This window comes from Neopelma chrysocephalum, unplaced genomic scaffold (assembly GCF_003984885.1).
Source record: "Neopelma chrysocephalum unplaced genomic scaffold, ASM398488v2 Primary Assembly neopelma1_104, whole genome shotgun sequence".
NCBI classification, from domain to species: domain Eukaryota; kingdom Metazoa; phylum Chordata; class Aves; order Passeriformes; family Pipridae; genus Neopelma; species Neopelma chrysocephalum.
This window is the reverse complement of record NW_020897768.1, coordinates 753,644-766,709: the sequence shown is the minus strand read 5'-3', so window position 1 is coordinate 766,709 and position 13,066 is coordinate 753,644. Positions and strand designations below refer to the sequence as shown.

The 13,066-nt window shown below is 36.2% G+C and overlaps 1 protein-coding gene across 1 annotated transcript in view; it reads right to left on the bottom strand.

The window, feature by feature from the left end:
- FAM83B (family with sequence similarity 83 member B) overlaps positions 1-13,066 on the bottom strand; it is a 49,253-nt gene that overhangs the window by 14,653 nt on the left and 21,534 nt on the right. The gene's annotated exons all lie outside the window — the stretch shown is intronic.

Below are 13,066 nucleotides of genomic sequence, written 5' to 3'. Positions count from 1 at the left end.
GTAAACTTCCTCAGCTGGTGAAGAGCTTGGTTCAAGATTAGAGTGCTGAATGCCAGCTACTGACACCCTTCAATCCATGGGGATAATGTCTGACTGGGAGAAGCAATGTCCCTCTAATGGTATTTTGGAGATACATATGGAGATGTTGTACTGTTGACATATGATTAGCAATTCGGAAAGAACTAGTTTTCAAACGTTAAAGGAAATAACAGAGGAAGATAGTATTAAAGATAGTATTTTTATCCACTAGAGTCTTCATGAAAAGTTCAAGTGAGATGTCTTAGGTGCAAATTCAAACCAAGTAATGTCTTTCACAGGTATCAAAGCAGGTTTTACCATTTTCATTAACCTTTAAACTACCTGTACCTCAACTTTAATGCTGGAATCACTCATTTTATTCTGGAACTGAAACATTTACCTCATTCACAAAATTTGGTAAATGCTGTTGCACCCACCCAGGTAAAAGTCATGTCTCCCGTCAGTTGTATGAATTACCTTTTTGAATCCTATCTGCCTAGAACTGAAAGTTTCACTTATGCCAAACGTATTTAAAACACTACAAATATGAATGAGATCTGACTTAACATAAAATAAAAGGAAAATAACAATGTCATTAGAAAAGCTCACAACATCTCCTGAAGTAGTAAAAAGGAAAGAACTTCGCCTTATCATAACATGTCACCTGGCAATAAACAGACTCTTTACAAATCCATCAGTTAGAGAGGAAATGAATAGCATGAAAGAATTCAATTCTTTCAAAAATCTTAGGTAATATGCCTATGTTCAACCTCATTTGTTTTACCAACATTTTGAAAATAAAACCTAAATGTGTTTTTTTTAACAGTACAGAATGTATTTCTTTATCTAAACACTGAAAAGCACAAAAGTTTATCTTGACTCTAAGGACCCCATCACTTTAAGACTGCACCTTCTGCTTAGTCTTGTTTCTGAGATACACAGTGTTAACTGAACATGGCAACCCTGTTTATTCACCTGTCTTGTTTCACTTGTGTCTCAGAAGAAAACTGCCAACACAGATCAGTGTGGTAGGTAAAAAGAACAAAAAATAAAGTCTGTTCTCAAATAGTCTCTGTCTCATTACCTGTGTCGCCCTCCCTCTGAACTCCCTAATTTCTTCCTAACCTTTCCTTTTCTTCAGATCTTCAAGAAATGGGTGTTCATTACATTCTGGATCAACTTAAAAGTAAGAGAAAAATCCTGAGTGGATTCATTAGCGTACACTGATATGAATACATGAAATATTCAACATCCGCAGTACAGTCTCACTTTCCTGTGGCAGATATCAAAGATACTCATATGTTTGCAGCATCTGTGGATGTGCAAAGACTGATAAATTGGATATGCAGAAAAAATCCCCACAAGGATTAGTAATAAAAACTAAAACCCAACACTGACTAGAATGGTCATATCTAGCTTTATGAAAAGGGAAGGAGAGAAATAAATACATAAGCAAGCAGGCCAGTAAGTTGGTGGTATGAGAGGAATGCATTTGCACTACTGTGCAGATATTTCATAACTTGGGAATGAACAGGGGAACCCTTTTTATCTTCACTAGTAGAATTGTTCTTAAACCATTTAGCTTATTAAATTTGAAGTTATTCTGCAAAGCACCAAGTAGTCATGCAAGAAAATGTAGATTTCACTATCCGAGTTGGAACATTTTGAATCTGGAAGCTTGTGCTGGCTGTAAAGTCCTTAGCAGAATTTAAGTACATACATGCAAAGCAACAGCCATGATCTGACAATCAGCTGGGCATCAATTTGTGCATTCCCTGCAATCCAGAGATGACTCTCGTTGAATGTCCTCATTAGCCTGCCCACTTATGCTTAGTAAATTACTGAATTAATCTATTCAACACAAACATAATTAGACTCAATTGTTGGAAGAGAGTGCCAAATTTGAACAATGCATATGATAAACATATGATACTTACAATATGCAAGAAGTCATTTACAGTGATAAGGTAATTTCTGTACACTGATTTCTATAAACCAAACGAGCTGCTTGACCATAAACTACATAATTTGATTCAGAAAGAGTGTATTCCATAAATGTCAGAGAATATTGTGACCTTTAAATGTATTAAACTTCCTTTTTTTGGTATATTTTATTTTTCTCCTTTTAATTGGGGCTATGGGTGCACATTTCCCGATACGTTTGCAGCAGATGGGAGTATTGCAACTGGGAAAAGAAAAAGCCAATATAACATTCAGGGTCCCAAATTCTGATTAATTAAGGAAACCAAGATTAGGAAGTAACTTCAAAAGAAGTATTCCACAATGTGTACCTACTTAATTAAAGCTCTAACAACAGCTGCAGTATTATTTACTTGCTGCATCCCTTTAGAAGAAAAGATTTTGCTGCTTTGTTTTTACATTTCTTTTTGCAATTTTAGAACTACTTTCCACCCTGGTACTCCTAAGAAGAAGCCACCTAACAAGGAATTCCAGTGAGGAAGAAAAATGGATACAATTCAAATTGCATAAAACACGTCAGCAAATTGTCTATTTCACAAAATAAAAATTCTGTTTCTTTTGGGCATATCAACACTATCCTGTGTCAAGAAAATCTCCCCAGGGCAGAATGCTCCAGTATCATACAGGAGCCTTCCTTATAAATTGTCATTTTGTATCCAAACCATATTTGTTTTCCAAAACGCAGAGGTCTTTTCAAAAGCAACCACTCATGCTTTTGTAGCAAATAGATTGGCCATCCAACCATTCCAGTAACAATGGCTGGGTACAGCAGTTTTCTGATGAAAGCAACAGAATTCTGGGAGAACTTTCCAAACCTTGACAAACTGATTATCACCTTGATCCAAAGTGACCCTTGTTTGGGAATAATTAAGCATTTTACACTTTCAGAGAGGAGAAAACAACTGGTGGAGAGGATACCTGCTATGCATAATATCACATAACACTGAAACTATGCACAGCAAGAGGGAACTACCACCACCTGGATCAGCATTAGATAGAAGAGCATATTTCAGTGACAAACTAAAAGTGAAGACAGTGCAGAAAACAGGTTTTTATGCTAGTTTTCTTCCCCCAAAATGAAATTTAAATAATCTTTGTCACTACTTTCATCTTATCTACCAACTCTTTTTTTTTTTAGTGATGAATGTTTTTTAAGATTAAAATTTGGTTTCAATGACATCCTTAAAGAAGAAGAAAATCTGTTGAAGTCAATAATCATAAAATTACTTCTAATAAAGCTGACAATTTGTTCAACTTAAATGAAGGTGGCAGTACATCCTTACGTTCTTATTCTTACTACTATCCTGACACTTAAGACTATGATTTGCAATAGAAAAGTAAAGCTTCACACACTACTTTAGCATTTTAAAAACATTTAAGTATAGGTAGGAAAGTATAATTTTGTTGAATAGTACAATTTTTATGCAAATATTCTAAAACATATTTTTCAGTAATCTGATTTACTTAATTTTTACCTTAGAGAGGAAAACACTATTTTAAAACTCATTATCTCTCACATATCAGATCATTCTAACACAATGCTCTTTTCATTCTTTAAAAGATTTTAATAATCTTCAGGTTCGGGAAATGACTCACTCCTACACAAAACACTACTGAAAAGGTTCCCGAAAGACACAAACACACTTGTTTTGAAGGTTAAACCAAACAGCTATAGCTCAAATATCCTGCAAAATCTTGCTTATTCTTTCAAATCAGGAGAATAAGTACCTGAAAACACGGCAACACACTGGATATTATGACACTGTAAAATGGAGACTGATGCTGAGTTTTGTTGCATCTATCATGTTACAGGGTCAGCTTTTGCTAGTTTGGGCCCATTCGTTTGCATTACATTTGCTTAAATGGTTCTCATCTTCAGAAACTAACTCTATTCAAAAGCTCATCTAGAAAGAAGTTGCCAATCCCAAAAGTTACACCTATAACTAAACACCTCCTGAGCATGTCCAGGGGAGGGCCACCAAGATGTTCAGAGCTGGAGCACTTGCCCTGTGAAGAGTAAATGTAGAAGCTGGGTTTGTTCAGTCTGGAGCAAAGGCAGCTTCAGGGAATCTTGCAGCAGTTCCTGTGGTGCTTTTACCTTAGGGAGGTTCTCGAGGAGACAAAGTCAGGTTCTTCACAGTGATGGCAGGAGAAAAGACAATGGTCAAACCAAAACAAGAACAGTTCTGACTCGATATAGGGAAAACCCCTTATTCCCACAAAGACAGTCCAGCAGTAGAGCAGGTTGCCCAGATCAGTTGCACAGTTTCCATCCTTGGTGGTTTTCAAGACTCAACTAGATAAAGCCCTGAGCAAACCGGCCAGATACTACCACTAGCCATGTTTTAAGCAGGAGCTTGGACTGGATAACCCCTGAGGTCCCTTCCAACTGACCAAGTCTGCAAGTCAATGATTCAGAGATCTTCACTCCCATCATTGTCACAATGCAAGCAAATTTTGCCATGTTTGGTAGTAATTATAAACTATGCTATGAGGCTTAAAGAAAACAAAAAGGCTATAAATAAAGAACACTGAGAAATAAAGAATTTTTTCTGCTTTACTTCTCCCATTTTTGGTAAGAAAAAAATCAATGGATTTTAATCTTTATAGCAGTTTTAGGACATCAAAATCAACCTTTTAATGGGTGTGTACTGAAATTCAGGCACAGATGTAATGAAAGGCCTTTTCTGCTAGGGCTCAGTACGTCTAGTCTGTGAACTACTGACAGTTTCATTATCTTAGTATTACCACTCCTTTCATGAGCACTGATTATAATTCTTTAAAATATACATTGCAGTGTGTGCCATTTAACAACTTTGCTATAAACAGTAAAAATACAGGAATCCTCTAATGAAACTGCTTCCTTAGGCCAGGCTTTACTAGAGAAACCAATACCAATAACCTAGTAAGGAATAATGCTAAAAACCAACCCTACACTGCAAGAATATTGTTTTCTTTTAGCCTACGCAAGGTTTACTTTGGGCATGATATGACAAAAATCCACATTGCTGTGCAGTGCTTTTGAATGCCACCACCCTTCCTCACCCCAAGGCCAAAGAACTGCATCTCAGACAAAAATTTAATTCTATTTTCATTGACCTTTCCTCTGGTACTCCAGGCAAATCCCTTTTTGCAAATCTCTGTTTTGGGGAGAATCTCCTTGTGGCACAGGCTCAGTGCTATCTGAATCTAGCCTTTCTCAGAGAGCAGGTAATTGCTAGTGCTTGCAACCGCACAGAAAGAAGACAGGGTACTGCCTATCTTGCTATTAGAAACAGGAGGCAGGTAGCAAATTGAATGGGTGGGTTTCAGGCACCATAAAAGAAGGAGAGACAAATTTTGTGATCAGTGCAGACAACCTTCCCACTAGTAAGCTATACAATACGTCCCACAAGTTACTGTGTGTTTTTTAATTACGTTATGCTGGTTTTTATGGTTGAAGATTTAGATCCAGTTTATGCTTGCTGCAACACATATTAGCAGCATCCTAATAAATCTCCTGTTATCCTTACTTTCTGGCATGCAGAGTGCTTCTCAGAGGAATGTTCATTAATTTCATATTAATTTTCAAAATTGAAGACAGCCCTGAAATGTTTCGCTCAACACATCCTTCCAATGCAATATATACTTTGAAACCATTGTGAGTTGCAGCTGAATATCTCAGGTCACCTTTGTGCTGGATGAATCTTACAAAGCAAATGTAACAGATGAGAAGTCTTGCAATAAAGTGCCAAAGAGCAGTATGTTGAGGGGAGCCCTCCTCTGTAAATACAGCCTAATACAATAATAGAAATAGCCATCAAACATCTGAGTATGATCCATTCTCCTACAATTTCCATGGAAATGTAATGGAACAAATACTGAGACCATTTATACCTATGCAACTTCATGAAATTAATGTCACTACTTGTTGTATTGTCACTACTCGCACTATCATCATAATTGACTCCCTGCGATCTTATTTAATTTATTTAATTTGGCTCTACAGTCACAGAGCAATAGAGAATAACCATGCAGTGTAATTTGAAATGTTCTTTCATTATTGCATTCTTTAAAAGCAATTTAATTAACTACAGGGTGAAGTCTGGCACTATTACAGGCAGCTACATTACCTCAGAATCAGCTCTCCTAACCCTCACTATCCTTATTCTGCTCCAAAACATTTCCATCATTAATTCAGAGGATAGAAAAACAGAGTCCCTCAGACTGGGCACACCTTCTGTTCTGATCACCAAGCCTCATTTTATGTCACATACCACCTGCACAACCTAAGAATTTTAAAGTGAAAACTAAGTTTAAATGGTATAAAAACTTCAACATTAGCAGACTTCAATAACCTCAACAGCTTCTCTCTGCAACAGAATGTCAGACACATTCAAAACCAACAAAAATTCATATGAAAAAGTTCACTGCCCAGAAAACAAAAGGTAAACTAAAATTCTAGAAATCTCCTGCAATACAACAAGGAAAACCAGTGGGATCTATTCTTAGAAAATTAAGAATGCAGGTAACCACATAAGGCACTATACAGTTGAACTGTGTCTAACTGTGGTCCACATGGTGAAGCTTATCTGTTCTGTTCAAGAAACACATACAAAAGATGTGTGGTAGAGGAACTTTGTAGCTATCAGTAATGAGGGAAAATGTTCTGATTCTGGCAGCAAATAATACAATAGTAAAAACAGGAGCTCTGAAGAAGGACACAATTTTACTTTGAAATACACTGCAAAGATAAATTTTTTACAATGAACAGTCTTCTAAACAACTACACAAGAATTCTGCCTTTTGCTCAATTTGGCAATTTTTGTGTAGCTTGCCATGTCTTAAAAAGCAGATCAGAAGATCAGGATTAGCTCTTTGAAAAGTGAAGCTAAAACCAAAACAAAAGTAAAGTTCTCTGAAATGCAGATAAGACCATTTCCTCTGAAAAGTGAATGTACAGTACCCTTCTGCATTACCTTGCAGAAAGCTGTTGCAGGCCAAGCTACTAAGTCATATCATCTTAAAATGATGCCTTCTGTGTTACCTCTCCAAATTCATGCAACTGGAAATTTTATCCTGCAAAACATATGGGAGTGATCTACATTAATTCAGTAAATGTGATCTTATCTTTGGGTTTGGTAGTTGCTATTCTGGCTGAAGGATTAGCAAAAACTCAGTTTGAGCTGACCAAATTACAGGAGACACCATCTCCAGCCAGCCAGCAGCAGAGGCAATAATTCCTCTGAAGCTTTACTTCCACACATGCAGAACTGAGTTTCAGCAAGTCATGCCAAGAGAAGATGGTAGGGGATATTCCAGGAATTCTTCATGGGGACTTTCCAAGAAGCATTAATAAACCTAATCCTTGAAAGAAAGGATCTGCAAAGAAACAGCTGCTGCCCAGCAACTGGCACACCATAGACAACAAAATATTTACCTAAATCTGCAAAGAACTACTATGCATGACTAAAACAACAAGAATTCACAATACTTAATCTTAACACTTTCCTTCCTGCTTGCAATGCTCCCATCAATAACTAAACTGCTTTTGGTATTTAATAAGCAAGCTGTGTTCTGTCACTGAGAACAGAAGTGGGCAGAGGTCCTACAGAGAAGAACATAAGGCAGCACAGATGATGGAGGGAATGCATTAGGGATATTACTCTGCCCTTTTTTTTCTTTTGCCATTGATATCATTGCTGTATTCCTAGTGCCATGTGGGCTGCAGCTGGTTGGGTAGAAAGATTTTAATATTTGTATTTAGCTCTTCAGAACGTTCATATTCAGCTGTTATTTTGAGAAGCTGCCAAGCTGTTCCTGAGGAAAGCAAACAGAAAGGAAATGCTAGGATTTCTGACAGCCTAATATTCAGCTACACCACATTGGAAATTTATGATGAAAATAAAAGGTACTACTCTAGCCTCCAGCTTTCTCTATGATGAATTTCAAAGACTTGTTGCTGCAGAAATGTTTTTTTTTTATTTATTTAAAAGAGTATTAACAACTTTAATATGTGGGTTCTCATGGGATCCCTTAATATTTAGGGAATGTTTAGGCTACTTGAATTAATATTGTAATGTTATACTTTTTAGTTTAAATTTGTTTATAAGTAGAAGCACTCATTTTTCATGTGTGCAGTATTTAGTGACTGCCCAAAAACAAACAATGCCCAAAAATGTGACAAGACTTAACTGTTTTATTTAAAAGTCCTAACAGCAATTAGAACTAAATTCTTAATAAGTTTTACTTTTTGATATGCCATGCAGGCTCTTTCTGTGATTTCCTTCAAGAAATCTTAAAATAATTGGCTGCTTATCAAAGAGTCAAAATAAAAGTCTGAGCTTTCAGCTAATCTAGGCAACAGTTCTTGAAAATATTTTGGGGTTTTGCCACCTTTAAGAGTACATTTTGTGGGGTTTCTCAGATCAGGAATGGACTGAAGGTCTGAGTCAGGCTGCCTTCTCGCTCCTCCACTCGGTTTCCTCAAGAATCCTGTATGAACACATTTTCAACACTGAACCCCACTTCCTGGGAGTTTACATATTGAAAAACACTAGAAAATGTATAGAAAACCACAATGTTAACGAACACTTACAGGCTGTAGACTTTAAACTATATAAAAAGCAACATTTCTTCAAGTACATAACTTTGCTGGCATATGTTAATTAGACACCTGGAAACAACGAAAGATTCTCTTAGTCAAAGGTGGATCTATAGGAAGAAGAGATGATTCAGACCAACTTTTCTAGACTGGGGAGGATAATTTTGCTTTTAAGTTTGCTTATGCAAGAGCTGCGCACTGTTTGTCATCTTTGAAACCTTAATAATAAACACATTTTTGAAACTAAATGAAATGGGAAAAGCTGAATATCTAATATTGGTATTTTATAAATAAGCTAAAATCTCAAAATCTAAATGTCTCAAAAGCAGGAAGCACTTATTTTTAGTTTCTAAGCACATGAAACTTTTGGTGGATCCAAGTCAGCACACAAACTTGATGTGTTTCAGAGTGGCTTATGATTCAGAAAGATGGATTTTGGAATGCCTATATGCAGTATAGTAACCACAGTCCAAAAGGAAGGCCTATCAAACATTTTTAGTATGTGGAAAAATAAAAACATACAGTTGTGGATGACTTGTAAGCCATACATTGTGAAGTCCATGAATCTTATTCCAGGGTGACCTTGCATCAAGTAAACACAAAATCATAACGACTAATATTTTCTAACATGAAGAAGAAAAAACAAATCTATTTTGGTAGGCAGTGCCCAATTAAAAAAAAAACAAACACCAGATTTCAAATCAGTGGAAGCCTACAGACCAATGAGCATGACCTGATTATTCATCTGACTTAATCACCTTAATACTGAGAAACAAGTCCTAATTATATCATTAACTGTTGAAGGTTAGTCCTCTATAGACACTCAAAACTTCCCCTTCCAAAAGGTAATTTCACCATCCTATGAAACTCTGCTAGTGAAAGTTTATAATTTAGAAGAAAAAGAGGAATAAAAAAATTGGAAGTCCTTGCAGAAGACATTGATGGATGTCCACAGAATCCCAACTGAGACTAGAACCAATTCTGGTTAAAAACCTCCTCTAGTTCATCATATAGAGAAAGCAATACCAAAGTGAAGAAAGCAGTCCTCAACAGAGCCTCCAATTAGTCTTTGGAAAAAAGTTGCATAATTTCCTTGTCTTTAGGTTAAGAAGGAACATTACAGTCTACTGCAATAGAGTAATATTTGCACGTAGCAGACCTGGATAGTTTACACCTAAGACAGAAAAATAATTTTGCTGTTGGTCATTTTTAATTAAACTTTTGAGCGTCAGGGAAATAACACTTATGCCCAATATTCAAAAAACAGCTTGATGACCAAGTTGGTTGCTCAGCCTGACTTCTGAAAGGAAAATTGACACAAGAGTCAATGAATACAGAAATAAGGACTAATCATATATTTAGGGAAAGGTAAGTGGGAAAACGCCTTTCAAAACAGTGCTTATTTCATTCTTTTCAAAATTATAGGTTTTGTATTCAGCTTCATACATGTGATTAAGAGTCAGTAACAGATACAAAGTATGCACACTTAAGGACTGATTAATGGCCAGATGTTTAAAGCAGTTGTCCAGTGAAAACATTTTGATTGCAAGTATTTCTAGCAGCTTGTAGAGCTAAATAATACTAAAGATTTTCATACTGCTGTCACAGAAGTGCAACCAAACCCACTATAATTTACAGATTATTAAGGCCTATTTCTGTTACCTTCTTCTCTTCCTTCTCTCACTATCTTCCCCTTACTTCCCTCTTCCCTCTCTTCTTTCCCTCTCCCCCTTCAATCCCTTAATTCTTTCTTTCTCCCTTCCTGTCCCTCCCTCCCTCTTTCAAGAGAGAAACTTGAAATTCATTTAAATTTGAGATTGGAAAAAAACCTGACATTGGATACTGAATGTGGGCTTAAAACAGGTTCCTATCAATTTTGTACAAACTTCAAAATATTCCACTTTTTATTGCACATTTTATGACCATACCGTTATGATACTCACAATAAAGCTTTTGCTTCCTGCTACAGATGCTATTTACTTCATTGCCACTGATTTCAAACCTTATAGATGTAGCTAAACCTGTTTAAGGAGGTCAACTCAAGCAGTAATATGGTTAGGGTAAACCAGAAAAATACAGAACTCAGGCTGTCTAAAATTCCTGGTCACAGGTCAATGATGGGACAGTATGAAGGAAAGCCAGCAATCCTCCAGTATAAACAGAAAAGGATGAAAAATGAGAAGTTTCCACAAGGCTTAGGTCTGCCAGATTCTCTGTTCACCTTATATATAATCTTTACAATTTTTCCTGTTTAGCATTTATAAGTAAAAATATCATGCCTGGACAAACACCCATAGTAACACTTGTGTTGCTGAAAAAAGCAACAGCAATGACGTCAGATCAGTATTCTGAAAAACATATTACAGACATTATACATACCTCCATATATCCATATGGCACTTAATTACATCTGAATGCCAGGTAAACAACCCAAACAGATGATTTATACTATTTATTTCTTTTTTAACATGCTGCCAATTGAGGAGGAACCTACCCTGATACTCTTGAGAAGCAGATTATACCACCTGCTCATAGAGCAGCCACAGCTACTTGTGCAACATATTGCTAATGACTGTGTGCTGGCAGGCTGCATTTCAATTTCACCTATTTTAAAGACAGGTTTTGAAACTAATTAATTAATTGCTCTCTGCAAATCATGTTGAGGTCCTCAGGTGAAATCCATTACCCTGGCATACTATATTATTTATTATAGATTAAATGAAAAATGAAAAAATAATTGCAGACTAGTCTGAAAGCATCGGCAGAATGTCCTAAAGATAAGAAAAGATTAATCTACTTAATAAGTAATGATGTGCAGCTTTTCAGGAAGAAAACAAATTCAAATTTGTATGCACATTAACATATGGAGCAAGATGTTTGAAATAGTAGGGAAGCAATTATAAAAACCCTGCTCAAACCTACTGTGAAGCAAACAGAAATGAAGAAATGCTACAATTCTTGTAGGCCCAGTGGAGCAAATAGTGAATTGGAACTAAACAAGGTATTAAACAAAATTTAATTCCTGAATCAAATACAGCATTTTAAAAAATAAAACAAGAAAGGAATTACTAGAAAAATTATTACTAGTTGAAAGAGTTATAATTTTAGTACCAATGCTATGCTTTAAAAATATTGTTTATAAAAATTATTTCAATTTTTAAACCCTCCAAAAGGTTTTTAAGAGAAATCTGATAGTTCTTGTTGAAGGGTGAATATTCCATAGACAGTGAGGCATCTGAGGGAGTTGCAAGTCAATGGAAAAGAAAAGGAATTCACAGAAACAAGTTTAAAAAATTTTAAAGAAACATTTCTTTCTGCCAGGTTTTTGCTCAACTGATATTTTGTCTCTATGTGACCTGATTCTTGAATAATCATCTTTGTCAGATAACAAGGCATAGGGTGTAAGAATTATCTTGGTGACACTTTACTTTTTTTGTAAATGCAGTTAGCGTCAGCTTTCATTGATTGGCATACAGCTCCTCCACAAGGCCACAGAAGTATTAATTCATCATTTGCAATTTGATACTGCAATTATGCAAAATCACAGGAAAGATTATTTGATCTTTGCGATGAAGTCTGATCAGATAGTTATAATACTCCATCTTTGATATCTACTAGTCTTTCTATTTAAATGTAAAAGTTTATTTTTAATGGTTAAAAGTTTATTCAGTGTATTTTCTTAAATCAGTCCTAGGCCACTTCTAGGACACATCTGGGGAGGAGCCTCCACCTGTCATCCTGCGCTTATGGTTTGCTCCTCTCATTTTTCTCCTTCTCATAAGGATAGGACTCCTAATGAAGCAATCATTCATAAATGAATAAAATGAACAGTTATTCAAATAAATGAGTTATCAGTGTGCAAAGCTGAATCCTTTATACTGAGCTAGTGACCAACGCAGCAAGTTAACAGGGTTTTCTAAGCAGATAGAAGAGAAACGTTACCACAAGTCTTCAATTGTACAACAGCTTCATGTATGTGAGAGCATTCCCCTTTCTACAAAATATTCCTCCTGATGTGCATTGCATGCCAGCCCACACACACACCTAATCTCCATTTGGGTATTGATAATAAGAGATCTAATCAGGAAGCATGCTGAACATTAGCAAGAAATACAAAGTTCCTGCTAGGGCAAGGGAGTTTCCTCCAAAACATCAAAGCAGATACCTGGATTTAAGAATGGAGAAAGAAGAAAATCAGTGTCAGAGGCACCTACTGCAGCTCTTCAGTGGCCTCCTTTGTGAGATTTGCTGCATATTTGTGCCAGTAAGTCCCCTGCAGCCATAAAACATTCCTGCGTTGAACAGCTATGTAATTTAAGGCTATGTATGCTAGCAAACGTGATGGGTAGAGAGGAAAATTCACGTGTTTTGCCATCAAAAGCAGAACCTTCTAAGAGGTATCAAGGTTTTAAAAGGCAGAAACACAACTGACCAGACCAGCCATGGATTTACACCAAGCCATGCTCTGTTGGAAAACTGGCTCTT